This window comes from Alligator mississippiensis, chromosome 3, assembly GCF_030867095.1.
Source record: "Alligator mississippiensis isolate rAllMis1 chromosome 3, rAllMis1, whole genome shotgun sequence".
In the NCBI taxonomy this organism is placed as follows: domain Eukaryota; kingdom Metazoa; phylum Chordata; order Crocodylia; family Alligatoridae; genus Alligator; species Alligator mississippiensis.
In genome coordinates this window covers 51872345-51886010 of record NC_081826.1, presented here as the reverse complement: position 1 = coordinate 51886010, position 13666 = coordinate 51872345, and positions in this window count along the sequence as shown.

The following is a 13666-nucleotide window of genomic DNA, read 5'->3' as shown; positions in this document are numbered from 1 at the left end:
TCTTGGTGTGAGTCCTAATTAATCAAATCATAACTAATTACCAGGTGGATTGGGTGGTGATAGATACACCCTGGTCCATCTGTTAACTATTGGGGCCAAAGACCAACTCCTCATTTGCTGCCGGACTGTAGGGGGAAGCCGCCCATTGAGCGACCCTAATTAATTAGATGCTAATTAAGTCTGTGTGCAATAACTCTGCCCATTATTTCCCCCAGCTTCCCTGGAATCTCCTGAATGTTGCAGAGCAGCTCATATTTGTTGATGTGTCAGCAAAACTATCCAAATCTTGTTCATGCTGAAACTCTATCTTGTCCCACAAGTAAGCAACTCTGACTTTACCGTCTCTTTAACCCATTCTTGTTTCCCTGTGAATAAGTTAGTCAGGGGAAACTGAGGCACACAACATTATTACAACACAAGCACAGTTAACACAGAAATACTACAGTAGAAAATATTCCATCACAAGCAAAAAACAAAACTGAGGTAGAAGCCAGTAACTCTGTATTGAAAATGAAGCGAGAATACATTACCCAATTTCAATACAAAATTCTTTTCTCCACTCATCATGGGGAAAATGAAGCCTCATCTTAGAATTGAGGGCTTTCAGGCAGTGCTTGGCCTTGCACTGCTTCCTAGCTTCATACCAATTCCCTCGCCGCTCTCTGACTCTCTGCTGAGAGCAAGGAAATCAGCCTGGAACCATAGAGCCGCACCGAACACAGCATTGATTCCCTTGACACTCTCTGGCTGCATGCTAGTCCCTGCACTGTTCACTGGCTTCCTGCTGAGCCAAGGAGTGGCAAGGGAATCAGCCTGGAGACAGAGACCAACATGGGATTCACCACTGTTTTCCTTGCCTCCCCCCTTTAGCTCTAGGCTGATTCCCTCATAGCTCCCTGGATCATCATCCTGGGACTCCATGATGATTGCCTTGCTGTTCCCTGGCTCTGTGCTGATCCTCTTGCCACTCTCCAGCTACACACTGGGTCCTTCTTGGGCCCCTGTGTGGGCCCTTCTTGGCTCCCTGCTAAATCAGGGGCCAATGGCAAGATCAGTGCAGAGACAGGGAGTAACACAGGACCCTGTGCACAGTCAGAGAGCCCTGAGAGACCTCGCGTGAAGCCACCTGGGAGCACAGAACATAATGGTGAGGGAGGTAGGCCATGACGAGTAGAAGGGGGGCAGGGGCAGGCAGGAGGTGGGGGCATGTGTGTGTGGGGGCATACACAAGAGGTAAAGGCACAAAGGGCAATGTTGGGGGGGGAGGGGGCTGGCAAAGAAGGGGGAACAAGTGGCCAGGGGCCAAGGGTCCATGATAAGGCTGCTTGCCTCCCTGACATTTGTCTCCCAATAGCTTACCTCCCTGCCACAGTGGTGATGGGGAAGGGGTCAGATTGAAGAAGATGCATGAATAATTAGATTTTATAAATGGAAAATTATATAAACATGTTAATTTTCCATGGGTAGAACCTATTTTGAGGTGGAGGGGTATCTTAAATTCAGTCATCTTGGATTTGGATAAATATGATAATTCCATGATAGACTATCACTATTGCTTTAATAAAAAGCCATTAAAGCATATGTATTCTAATATAACACTGCATTTCATGCAAATAGGCTGGAAATGTTATAACCCCTTGAAGGATAATTGTCATCTTTTAAATTCTAAAATTTCTGCAATATAAAAACTGATAAGGAAGCAATTTTAGCCCATCCAAAAATACTGGCAATAGTGCATAGCTTTAACAATCAATGAGGTACAAATTTTGTATTTAACTATTAAGAGAAGAACAAACTGAACTGAACATACATGACCTTTTTCTAAGAACTTCAGCATCTCTATTTTATCCAATTCTTGTACTGACACATACTGCATTGGTCAATGCATGGTAACAAAGCTAGTTTATTATAAAAAAGAGAAACAGTAAATGTCTGCCCTATTTTCTTTACATTCATTGGACCATCTCACCTTTTAAAAGTTGTTTAACATGGCCCTTCAATTGCAGTTTTCTTGCAATCAGGAAAATTAATACATGAACTACATTGAAAGAACTTCCTTTCTTTCCTTTCCCAGGAAAATCTGCAGTTGACTTGTTTTTTTAAGTCTTTTTATCTGTAACAATATGACAAAGATGAACTGAAAAATAAGTTTTGTTCTTGTCTTCAACACTTCAGTGTAACTATGACTTGTAGCCATATTTTTCCTACTTCTAGATCCGTCCTGTTAAATGTCAGCTGGGTTGCAGCTTTATATATGAAGATAAAATTTGGACCTCTACAATTATAATTACAGTTGGTTAGGGAAGGGGAATGGTATATACATATACATAATTGAAAAATGTGTGTGTGTGTGTGTGTGTGTGTGTATACACACACACACACACACACACACATATATATATATATATATATATATAAAACCATTATTCTTAAAATATGAAATATCACATCAGAAACCAATTTTGAAAACTGAAAATTTTCAACCCGCTCTATTAGTTAAATGGTATCTAGATCATTTCAACCAGCTTAATTCTGTTGGTGATATAGAACAGTGGGGCTCAATTTTCATGCCCTGCAGGTGGATGGGCAGTGCCTGGTCCAACCTAGGGTGAAGTCCATTTAGTGGTACTAATCTGGAATGGATGGAGGGAGGCAGGGAACTACCTGGCAGTGATCCAATTGCACAGAGGGAGGGGGTATGGCCCAGCCATGATCAGCCACAGTGGAGAAGGGGGCATACCCCAGCCCAGATCCAGTTGTGCAGGAAGGAAGGGGCATGGCCCAGCCCTGATCTGGCTGCATAGAGCTGTGACATTGGGCAGTGAGAGAGGGGTGGCTAATGGCTATATTAATTGCCACTGCACCCCTGCCACCACATTTCCTGATCTACGGGAAACTCCACAGGCTAGATGCCATGGCTCCATTGGTTGGATTTGGCCAACAGACTCAGGGTGGAGCATCTCTGATGTAGAATATGGGAAAGAAAACATTTAACTCTTCCACTATAGTAATGGATTTCAGTGCTAAAAGAAATATAGAGTAAGAAAATCCTCTTACTTCAACCAGTGTTAACAAAAACTATTTAAATGATCTGAACTTCATTAATTTGTAGGGAGATTCTGTATATTTTTGACCACACATTAGGTATTGTGGTTGAGTTATTCTGCACATGGAATATTCATCAATATTAGGCCTTGTTACACATTAATTTTAGGTGTCTCCTGGAGTTCTTAGCTCCTAGATTGTCCAAACATTAACACCTGGAACTAGTTTTAAGTACACTTTAGGTGGCTTAAAATTCTGTCACTCCACGGCAGGTTTATATCTGATCTTTGTTGCACAGCTTGTATTCCATTTAACTCTGGCCACTCGCCAGAGATAGCCACCCAAGTTGCAGTCCTCCAGCACCCCAGGATGCAGTTTCCCCTCCCCTTCCCTTCCCTCCTGTTCTATGTAGACATACTTTCCAACCCCTGAACTCTACTGCTCCGGAGGAGCGGGGGGAGAAGGAGGGCATTCTGGCACCAAGTTAACTTCCCATTCTGGCCCCCAAGGTTGTGACTTTCTCACCCTCACGGGTGTAACCTCATGGAAATGACCTGCTGGCATGTGTTCTTAAAGCTAGGTCACAGGGCACAGATGGGTGGGTTGAGGAGTGGGGTCTAGCGGGAGGTGGTAGGGGAACAAAGTAGGGAGCTGGATTGGGTCCCCATGAGCTGATGAGCTATGGCTTCCTTCTCAGGGCAGGGGCAATAGCTCCTTCAAAAGCACCTTCCCTCACCACTCTCACCTCCCAGCCACCCCAGGAAGCATGACCAGTACTCACTGCACCCCAATCCCAATGTATTAAAACATGAGACCTTCTTTAATTTATTTTTTCTCTTTATTTATTTTTAAGTCTTTTTCTTTTTTTTTTTCTTTTTTCACTTTTTATTTTATCCTTCAGTGGCTGACATCATTTCACCACCCTTCCCCCTCCCCATTTCCTTTTCACCACCCATTTCATTTCTCAATTCTGTCCCATTAATTATTTGCATGCCAGCTTCATGCCCCACCCCACTCCACCTCTCCCTACCTAGAACAGAAATAGAAGTCTGATCTGGCTCACCAGCTCTCTAGGAGCAAGACAAGGTTTTTAGCCTTAAGGTATGACTGCTGTATTACAAACTTAAGCTAGCACTAACTCTGATCAACATTTGAGCAGTTCAAAGTACACTATGTAACAAGTCCCTTATACTCGGATCAAGATCAGTGTACAAATAATTATCATTTGAACATGTTTTTCATTTTTCCTTGCCTTTTAAAATTGTTTCAAGACCTTACAACAACGTTGCAAAGAAAATCACAGCCATTAGTTTTTTACTCTCCAAATAAGAAATCAGCTTAGGATTTTTTCCATATCTGTTTCTATAAACTGTTTGTAAAATCCTTGGCATTTGAAAGAAGATCTTTCTCAAGCATTAAATCTTTAGATTTTAAAGACTTTAGCACATTGGGGGTTTGAAACTTGTTCTTGCTACAAAGTATGTCATGTTAATCTGAAGCTTTTCACTCTGAAGAAGTCCATGTTGATCTTGTACATCTTTTTTCTGACTTCTTCCAACCTTTCACATTTTCTGGCAATTTTTCTGAGACAAGAGAGAGTACAGGGCTTGGGGAGTTGAAGGGAGGACAGACTAGAAGACAAGTCAGATAAAAGGTTTATTGTGACTGAACTTCCTCTGAAAAGCATTGTAAATAGACACTACGCATGGGTTTCAAATGAGACCTTTTTCCTTTCAGATATACTTTTGGTAATATGCTGTGATAGCACTTCCAGAATCAGTTCCCTTGCTATATTCCTTGCTTTTTCCTTTGAAAAAAAGTTGCAGTCATGCAACGTCTCTGATATTTTGGTATCTCAAAAGCTATTTGTTTTCCAAACTGCATCTGTACTTCTATATGCAAAGGTCTCAGACAGAATGAATAAGAGTAAGCATGGGAAGATTCAAAGGAGCCCTGGTGATTTATTTCACCCATGAATCCTTTAAATGTAATATCAGGGTATTTACCTGAATCCAAGATGACTTTGAATTTAAGATGATATCCTCCAAATTAGATTCTATACATGGAAAATTATAAATGTGTTATAATTTTTCATGTATAGAATATAATTAGTGAAGGAGTGAGAAATTATTTCAGATGGAGAGCTGCTTAATGAGTTTTGGTGAGCTGTCAAGGGCCGTGTGGGTAGTCCCACCCCTTGACAGTTGCTGTGCCCCCGGTCACCATCATCGGGATGGATGTCCCAACCCTAACCGTTGACCTTTGCCACTGGAAGTCCTTCCTCTTGCCCCCCAGAAATACTCCTTTTCAGAGGGGTGGTTGCCATCCTAGAACCAGGAAAAAACCAAATCATACACTAAAAATCAAACATATACTATAACATATTTTAATTTTATTACAAAAATAGTTTTGTCATGATTTGAGTTTTCATAGTGTAGATAGAGGTGATTGCATAATAATTCAAAAATAAATTCTTAGTTTTGTATTTTGTTGGGGGTGTGCATGTGGGGGGGTGGGGAAAGTGTGAGGGGGTGTCATAAGGTATGTTGGCGGGTTATATATATGGGGGTGTTGTGGGGAAAGGGTGTGGGTGTGTGGCTTCTGTGGGGTTTGAGGGAGGGTTGGGGGTTGCGGAGCCCCTTCCCTGCACTCTATCCATGGTCCAATAGCAACAGCAGGTGGGGGCACTCAGGACTCTCATTCTTGAGGGGACACAGCTCTGGCCAGCACTGCACATCGTGGCAAGGGGTGCAACCTCTGCTGGGCAGTCTCCATTGCTGGCACTCCCTACCACACAGCACAGCCCCTCCACTCTCATGGCATGGGAGGGAAACCCCACATGCTAAAGCCAGCTGGAACAGAGTACTAGAATGGGGATGATAGAAGAGATACTTGCAAGGTAGGTAAATGAGGGTAAAATTTTCTAATATGAGGGGAAGATACATTTTATACACTTAAGATTTGGACAAATGGTAATAGTCCGATGCAAAATGTAATGTACCCACTTCCCTTCAATAATAAAAAGTAATTAGATAGTGCCATCTGAACTGCACTGAATTGATATGATTATGTGATGCCTATCTAAGGTCCCTGGTAGACGTTATACTTAAAACATGTTTAACCAGTTATTCCTGCCTTAAGCAGTAACCTGCCCACGCTTTCATGTAGTCGATATTGTGGTAAAACAGGAAATAAACCACAAAGTTATTACACAAAATATGTATAATAACTTTGCAGCAGGTTCCCATTGTGCCTTAAATTGAACATGTGGCCAAGTCAGTGAATTGATCACAGCTTCCAGCCTCAGCACCTCATCAGAGCTCTTGACTCTGATACACTCCCAAGGCTGAAAGTGCTGATCATCTTGGAGAGAGTCCAGTGGAGGGCAATGAAAATGGTTAGGAGGCTGGGGGACATGACTTCTGAGGAGAGGCTGAAGGAACTGGGCTTATTTAGTTTGGAGAGGAGAAGATTGAGATGAGATTTAATAGCACCCTTCAAGTACCTGAACAGTGGTTCCAAAGAGGATGGAGTAAGACCATTCTCAGTGGTAGCAGATGACAGAGCAAGGAGCAATGGTCTCAAGTTGCAGCAAGGGAAGTTTAGGTTAGCTGTTAGGAGAAACACTCACTAGCAGGGTAGTAAAGCAGTGGAACAGGCTACCCAGAGAGATTTTGGATTCTTCATCCTTGGAGGTTTTTTAAGACCTGGCTAGACAAAGCTGTGGCTGGGATGATCTAGTTGGGGATGGTCCTGCTTTGATCAGGGGGTTGAACTAGATGACCTCCTTAGGTCCCTTCCAACCCTAATTTTCTATGATTCTATGATTCTATCTGCCAGGGGCCTAATTTTTAGGGTGCACATACTTAGTCCTGCTGAATTATACATAGATGAGTGGGAAAAAAATGTTCCTGTCCTGAAAATAATTTCAACGTTTCAATTTTTTCTATTGAATATTGCAACAGGGTGAAGAAGGAAACCCTGTTACTTGGTGACTGAAGTGGGTCACAGAAAGGGCAAAGCAACTCATTTACCTGAGGGGAGAAAGGGGTTAGAGAAAGGGCAAGGTTGATAGCTGACTCGACCCAGCTGACAAACAACAGTACACCGGGAGAAAGTAAAAAGGATTAAAGCAAATGCAACTGCCGACCACATTAAAAAGCAGGCACCCAGAGAAAGAGCTTTGCCCTCAGGGCACCAGCAGAGAGGAGGAGAGCATAGAGGATGACGAGATGAGGCAGGACCACGTAAGCACCAGGGAACCACAAATCCCCTGCCTACTGGTGACAAGTGGGGATCCTTACCCAAGGGGTCAGAGGCAGCAAGGACTGCCAAAGACAGGTCCAGGAAACCTATAAGGAAACTGGAAAGAGATTAGAAGTGTTGATAGGCATGAGGAAACGTTGGCAACCTACTTGAACAGTGAAGAAACCATGTATTGGCTAGGGGTTTGCAAGCTTAGTTCCTTACCACTTGTAATCATTACTCAATAAACAAAATATTCTGTTAACATCTAGCCAGGTGGCCAACAATTGTGTACCTCACTTAGGGAATAATTCTTATTCTTTCTCCCATCTCGAGTTATGGCACAGGAGCTCTGAGTGAGGCCAGAGAGTCCTATCTTCCCTCCCACAAATATCATAATGAACCTTTCAAAAAGTTTTATGAAAAATAAGAGCCCCCCTCACCTTACCCTGGGAAAGTCAACATCCTGGCACTGAGAGCACGCACAGGGGTTGCGGGAAACTCAAGATTAACTCTCTTCTCCAAGCACAGGGATTTCAGCCATGGTCACCCAGATCCCAAGCAATAGTTCTAACCCAGTGGGGGCCAACTTTTTTGGCAGGTGTGCCACAAGTTGGTGCTACACTCTCCCAAAGTGCCAGTCCAATTCCTGTCCCCTACTTGATCTGCTGCAGTGTGCTCTGCTTCTTTTTCTATATTTCCTGCCCAATTTGCTTTCTGCTTCTTTTTCTATCTGTCATTATGCTGCCTATCCCCTTTTCAATCAGAGGCTGCCTGTGCCACTTGTGGCACCCATGTTGGCCACCTCTGTTCTAACCAATGAGCTTTTGACTATCCTGGGATGGGGCTTCTTGATAAACTCTTCTAGGTTGGCATGTTTTCCCCTAAAGAAAATTGGTTTAAATGAGCTGACACTTAAAAAAAAAAAAAGGCAGGTCATTCTTAACTACCTAAGAAGAAGAATTTTATGATTCTTAGACTAATACCCCAGATCTGTAACTCATCTCTTACACAGGCAAACTCCAGTTATAGTCGATGGAAATTCCCTGTGTAAAGACTGAACGAAATCTGGAAAACATTATCTGAATTGGCTCCATACTCAATTCCATTTATTGCCACTTTTTTTTGTTGGGGTCAAACCTGAGGTTCTTCCTAAATCTTTGTATGGATTTACAGTAGAATAACTAAGAATGGGCCAGCAGGGTACCAGCCCCAGCTGTCCACTTGAAGGAGATGCTGCTGCCCAGAATCCAAAATTGTTATTCCTCTGTACTCTTGTATTTGAAATATTTTCTCTAGAACCCATTTGGGTGCTTATAAACTGGTCATTCATGTACTCACTTAATAGAGTCTGCTACATGTTCTAATTAGAATGCTCCAGCAGCGTCTCACTGTCACATGCATTAAGCTACCATGCATCTCAAAATGCCTGCGGGAGTGCTTTATCTAAACCTCATTGAATGAGCTTTAGATAAAGCATCCCACAGCCATTTTGAAATACACAGGGTCTTAATATATGTGACAACGAGCCATTTAGAGTGGCTGTCTGGGAACTGCTCCAATTAAAATGTGCCACCCCACCTCACCCCCAGCCATCCCCAAGCACATGTATAGGCAGTCATTAGTTTTTTCTGATTAAGATTTGAGAAAGGAATGACCTCAAGACTTGGGTCTTATTACAGATCTCCAGTCAATGTACTTGGTAACAGGTTACTGCCCAGGTTACTGTCTCACTAAAACCATATACCAAGGCAGATTAGTGACATTCAGGAATCATAGTACCATTCTAATTCTTGTCAGATTTACTGCAAGAACTTATGCTACCTATAAACTCCTCTAATTCACTTGAATAAAAATGGAGTTATTACACAATATCATGGTACACTGAATCACACAATCTCCCATCAGAATTCCCATGATGACCATAAAAAAACCTAGCAATAACAATGGGATTAATTGTTTTTTAACCACTTTAAAGTACTTCATTTGTCTTTTGATCTGACATCTAACTGGCTTCATTGTGTGCAGGAAAAGTCAAAGCACTGACATGAAAAGCTGCAAGCATTTACATGAAAGGGGTATATTTATAGCAAAAAGAGACACAAAAGGAAAGCCAGTATGGCAAAAGGCAGTCGCTTCAATGCATATATACACATACAGGAAATATAAGGAACAAGCAGGATAAGGTGGAAATCATAGTATGCAAAGAAAACTATGACTTAATTAGTATTACAGAAACTTAATGGTATAGGTCCCATGCCTGAGAATATCAACACTGAGTCCATGTACATAAGACCTTTACTGCAGAGTAGACTAATTAGTTCCTCAGTAAAAATCTCACGTCAACATGTGAGGCCCCATTAGGCTGCAGGAAACTAATTAACTTTGCAGCAGGACAGTACTTGTGAATACAAGTACTATCCTACTGTGAAGTTTTTTACTCTGCAACACCACATGTGTAGACTCTGATGCAGCTGGCTGGGGTGCAAGGGTGCTTCAATGCAAGGGCTTCCTGCTGACTAGCCCCACACTGGAGCACCTCCTGCCCCAGCCAGCTCCTCCACAGCATGTTGAGCCAGGTTGGAGCAGCTTCAGGCTGGCAGGCTGACTCTCCAAATCTGGCTCAAAATGCTGCAGAGGGGCTGGCTGGGGTAGGAGATGCTCCAGTATGGGGCTAGATGTCCACACTGAAGCACCCTCATGCCCCAGCCAGCTGTATCAGTGTCTATACATTTAGTGCTGCAGAGTAAATGACTCTGCAGCAGGATAATACTTGTAGCATTACAAAAAAGAATCTGAGGGTTTTGGTGGATAATTATGCATCAGCTGGAGTACTGTGTGCAGTTCTGGGTTCTGCATTTTAAGAAGGATGTGATTCTGTGAATGAATTAAACTCAGTGATTTTTAAGTTATATCATATTATGCTCTAGCTGGCTGAGTAGTTACTTGCTAAATCCCAAATATCTGAAGTAGAAAGTATTGGGCACATCTACATGTTCATTAATGCACCATAAGTATGGAGCATTACGTTTAGTACCTTTAATAACAGGTACTAACTTAATGCACAGTAATTGGCACTACTGCGCAGTAGCACTCTCACACATCTTTTATGTGACACTAATGCTCAGTAGACTAATTCTACTGTGCATTAGTGTATTAGCACGCCTTTTTCCATGATGCACTAATGTGTAGTAGAATTAATCTATTGCACTTCTAGCATTTCATGTAGATGCACCCGCTCTGTACTATTCAGGGACTATTTAATGTATTGTCTGGACTCCAAGTAATGGTTTTCCTTTTGGATTAAAAGTAAAGCTCCTTCTCCAATTAAATTCTGTGAATTTTGTGACTACTTGTGAATCAAAGGTACAGCAGTAATATTTTAATAATTCAAATTAAAAAGCAAAGAACATTTCTGCGAATTTAATTGAAAATTTCTTATAAATAATACTTAAAACTCCTCCACATCCTGTTCTTTGCACACACATTTGCATAGGGGTTGCTTCCTTGTCTCCTATGAAAAAGTTAGAATCTTCAGAGATTTTTTTTTTTGCTAGCCCTGCATAGATTAATATGCAACATATAACTGGGCAAGCAAAACTCACTGTTACCCTCTTAAAATCTGTTCAGATGCTTATTTTTTATTTACTATATACTCATTTGTGTTCTTTTCTTATGGTTAAAGATCTTTGCAACAGCTGTAGATGTTCCTTGGGCATATACCAGTTAGAACTCATACACCATATGCCAGATCAGAATGATTATGTAGTGTGTAAATACATGCCAAGCCATCTGCACTAAACTGTCAATTAAAGATATATATATATATATTATATACAAGGCAAATTGGCATTATTGCTTTAATTTAATTATATCTTCAAGAAAACTTTGCATAACATGCCTATAGCATACAGATCAGTTTTGAAAAGTGGTCAGTTACATGCATTTACCCAATAAAAATAACTGATTTGAGGGAAATGTGTTCCATTGTAAAAATGGTGGTTTAAGGATTTGCATCTTATCAAAATCAATCTCATCAACTAGTTAATAGACCACATTTCAACACTAATGCAGATTGTCTTTGAGGTTGAAACTACTGTCTTTTAAATCCACAGCATGCTTAATTTGCTGGCAATTCTCATAGGATAGCATGTCCCACAAGATTATCATAATAGAGTCCCACCCTGTTTACTGATTACTTAAGGTACTAGATCTTAAACCTGCAGCTTTTGGTATTCCATTCAATGCCTAGTTTGGTAAGTACTGTAGCATCTCAATTGAGACCTGAGTATTGTAGTCAGTAAAGCTTAGTTTTGCTTGGATCAAGTAATCACACTAGAAAAGAAATACAGTTCAGCTCTCTCTCGGATTTGGTCAGTTTGCAGGTCAGTCCAGAAATTTGTAGTACAATCATTGTGATGAAAAGCCATATCTGGCTTACACAAGTTCAGAAGTGCATACTTTTAATCAAGCACAAGCTATATTTCTTCACAGAAAGTTCTGGCTATTACACATTGGTAAAGGAATTCCTGACATTTTACCAATAGCATTGATAATTAAGTGCCTACTAGGGTGTACACAGCATACTATGAAAGCCTAGATACAAAATGCTCACAGTGAAATATTGGGTATTTTGTTGCCAAATAGAAATAAGATAACTCAAGCAATTCTCAAACATGCAACTTCCAATTTACATCGGAAAGAAAGCATACCAGGGAGCACAGGTTCAGATACAGATAAAAATCACAGGAGCATCCGCACGAGCGCGCACATACATCTTACAACGTCTCAAAGCCCTTTGAGACACTGCAAGAGGTACATGTGGGAATGAAAAAATGTTCCCTGCAGGGGCAAAATTAGACCTTGGATATCCAGGGGTCAAAAAAATAAAAAAATGCTCCACAGAACAGCATGGCAAGGCACAGTACCAGACCATGCCTGGAGGCAACCCAGGAGTCGGTCCTCCAGGAGAGACTCTCTGGTTTCTGGCCAAAGCATCTCTGTGGTGCTCGTACTGCCCCCGATGCTGTCAAGGGTAAGTTAGGGATGTGGGGTGGGGGGAGTTTATGGGTGTGGGTGGGTGTGAGGAGTGGCAGGGGGTGTTGGGAGTGGAGGGGTTGTTGGGGGCTATGGGGAGTGGAGAGGGATGTCAGGGAGTGTCAGGAGTGGACTGGGATGTCAGGGGGATGTCAGGAGTGGAGGGGGTTGTCAGGGGCTAAGGGGAGGGGAGGGGGATATTGGGGGGTGTAGGGAGTGGCGGGGTGGTGGAATGCCTTAGTGGGTGGGTACATGGAGGGGCTCGAGCAGGGGCTACAACTCACCTGCCCCCTCACCCAGCCCCCATGGTGTAGGCAGCAGCAGGCAGTGTGGCTGTGGCTGTGGCTGTGCTACAGGCACACTGGGCAGTGACATGGTGCTGTGTGACCCGAGCTCCATAGATGCTGAATGGACCCAGCCATTCCTGCTAGTGCACTCTTGCCTGCTGCCACCAGCACCATGGCCACTGGATGGGGGAGCAGACGTGGCAGACCCAGAGCCATCCCTAGGGGTATGCAGGGTCTGGGGCATATCAGACCCTATGAGGTGGGGGGGTGGCAAGTGGGGTGGGGGGTAAGTGGCCAGAATGCATAACTGGCAGTGCGTGGCAGCCACAGTGGAGCTGGAAATGCATGGTGGCCATTGCAGAACCAGCTGTGCATGGCAGGACTCATCCCAATTCAACCCGGCACAGCTCGCTAGTCCGGCTTTGTACCAGAGTGGAACACCTCATGGAAAACACTCCCTGCTGACCTGACCTGACCTGATCTGGCCCAGGCTGCACAGCTACTGTGCGTTTGCACAGGAGCTGCACCTCCCAGAGCTGCACATCCCACTCCAGTGCAAAGCTGGGCTAGCGAGCCACACCAGACTGGGTCCCACTGCCATGGAACCAGCTGAGCCTGGTGGTGTGAGCAGCGCAAGTGCAGCAGGACCCAGCTTAGCATGGCATGCGGTCCCTGTGAGTGTTGACAATGAGCAGCACAGTCAGCTCTGGCTTTGAGCCACTTGGGATTGCTCTGCACCATAGTCGGGGCTCGCAGCAGTGGGCTCTGAGCACCCCACTCCTGCTGCTGCTGCAGGGGGTAAGTTGTGGGCCTTGCGCAGGAGCGGGGTGGAACCCTGTGGGGGGAGGGTTGTGGCCCCGCAGGGTGGCTGGGATCCTGTGGTGGATAGGGGTTGTGGCCCTCCAGGAGGTATCTGGAGCCCTGGGGGGAAGCAGGGGGAAGTCCATGTGCTGTGTGGGGGGGCTGCACCCTGTGGGGGCCAGGGGACTCATCCCTCCTAAACAGCTCCCACACAAGGTCCCCCCACACCCACAGTCCTCCCACAATCACCC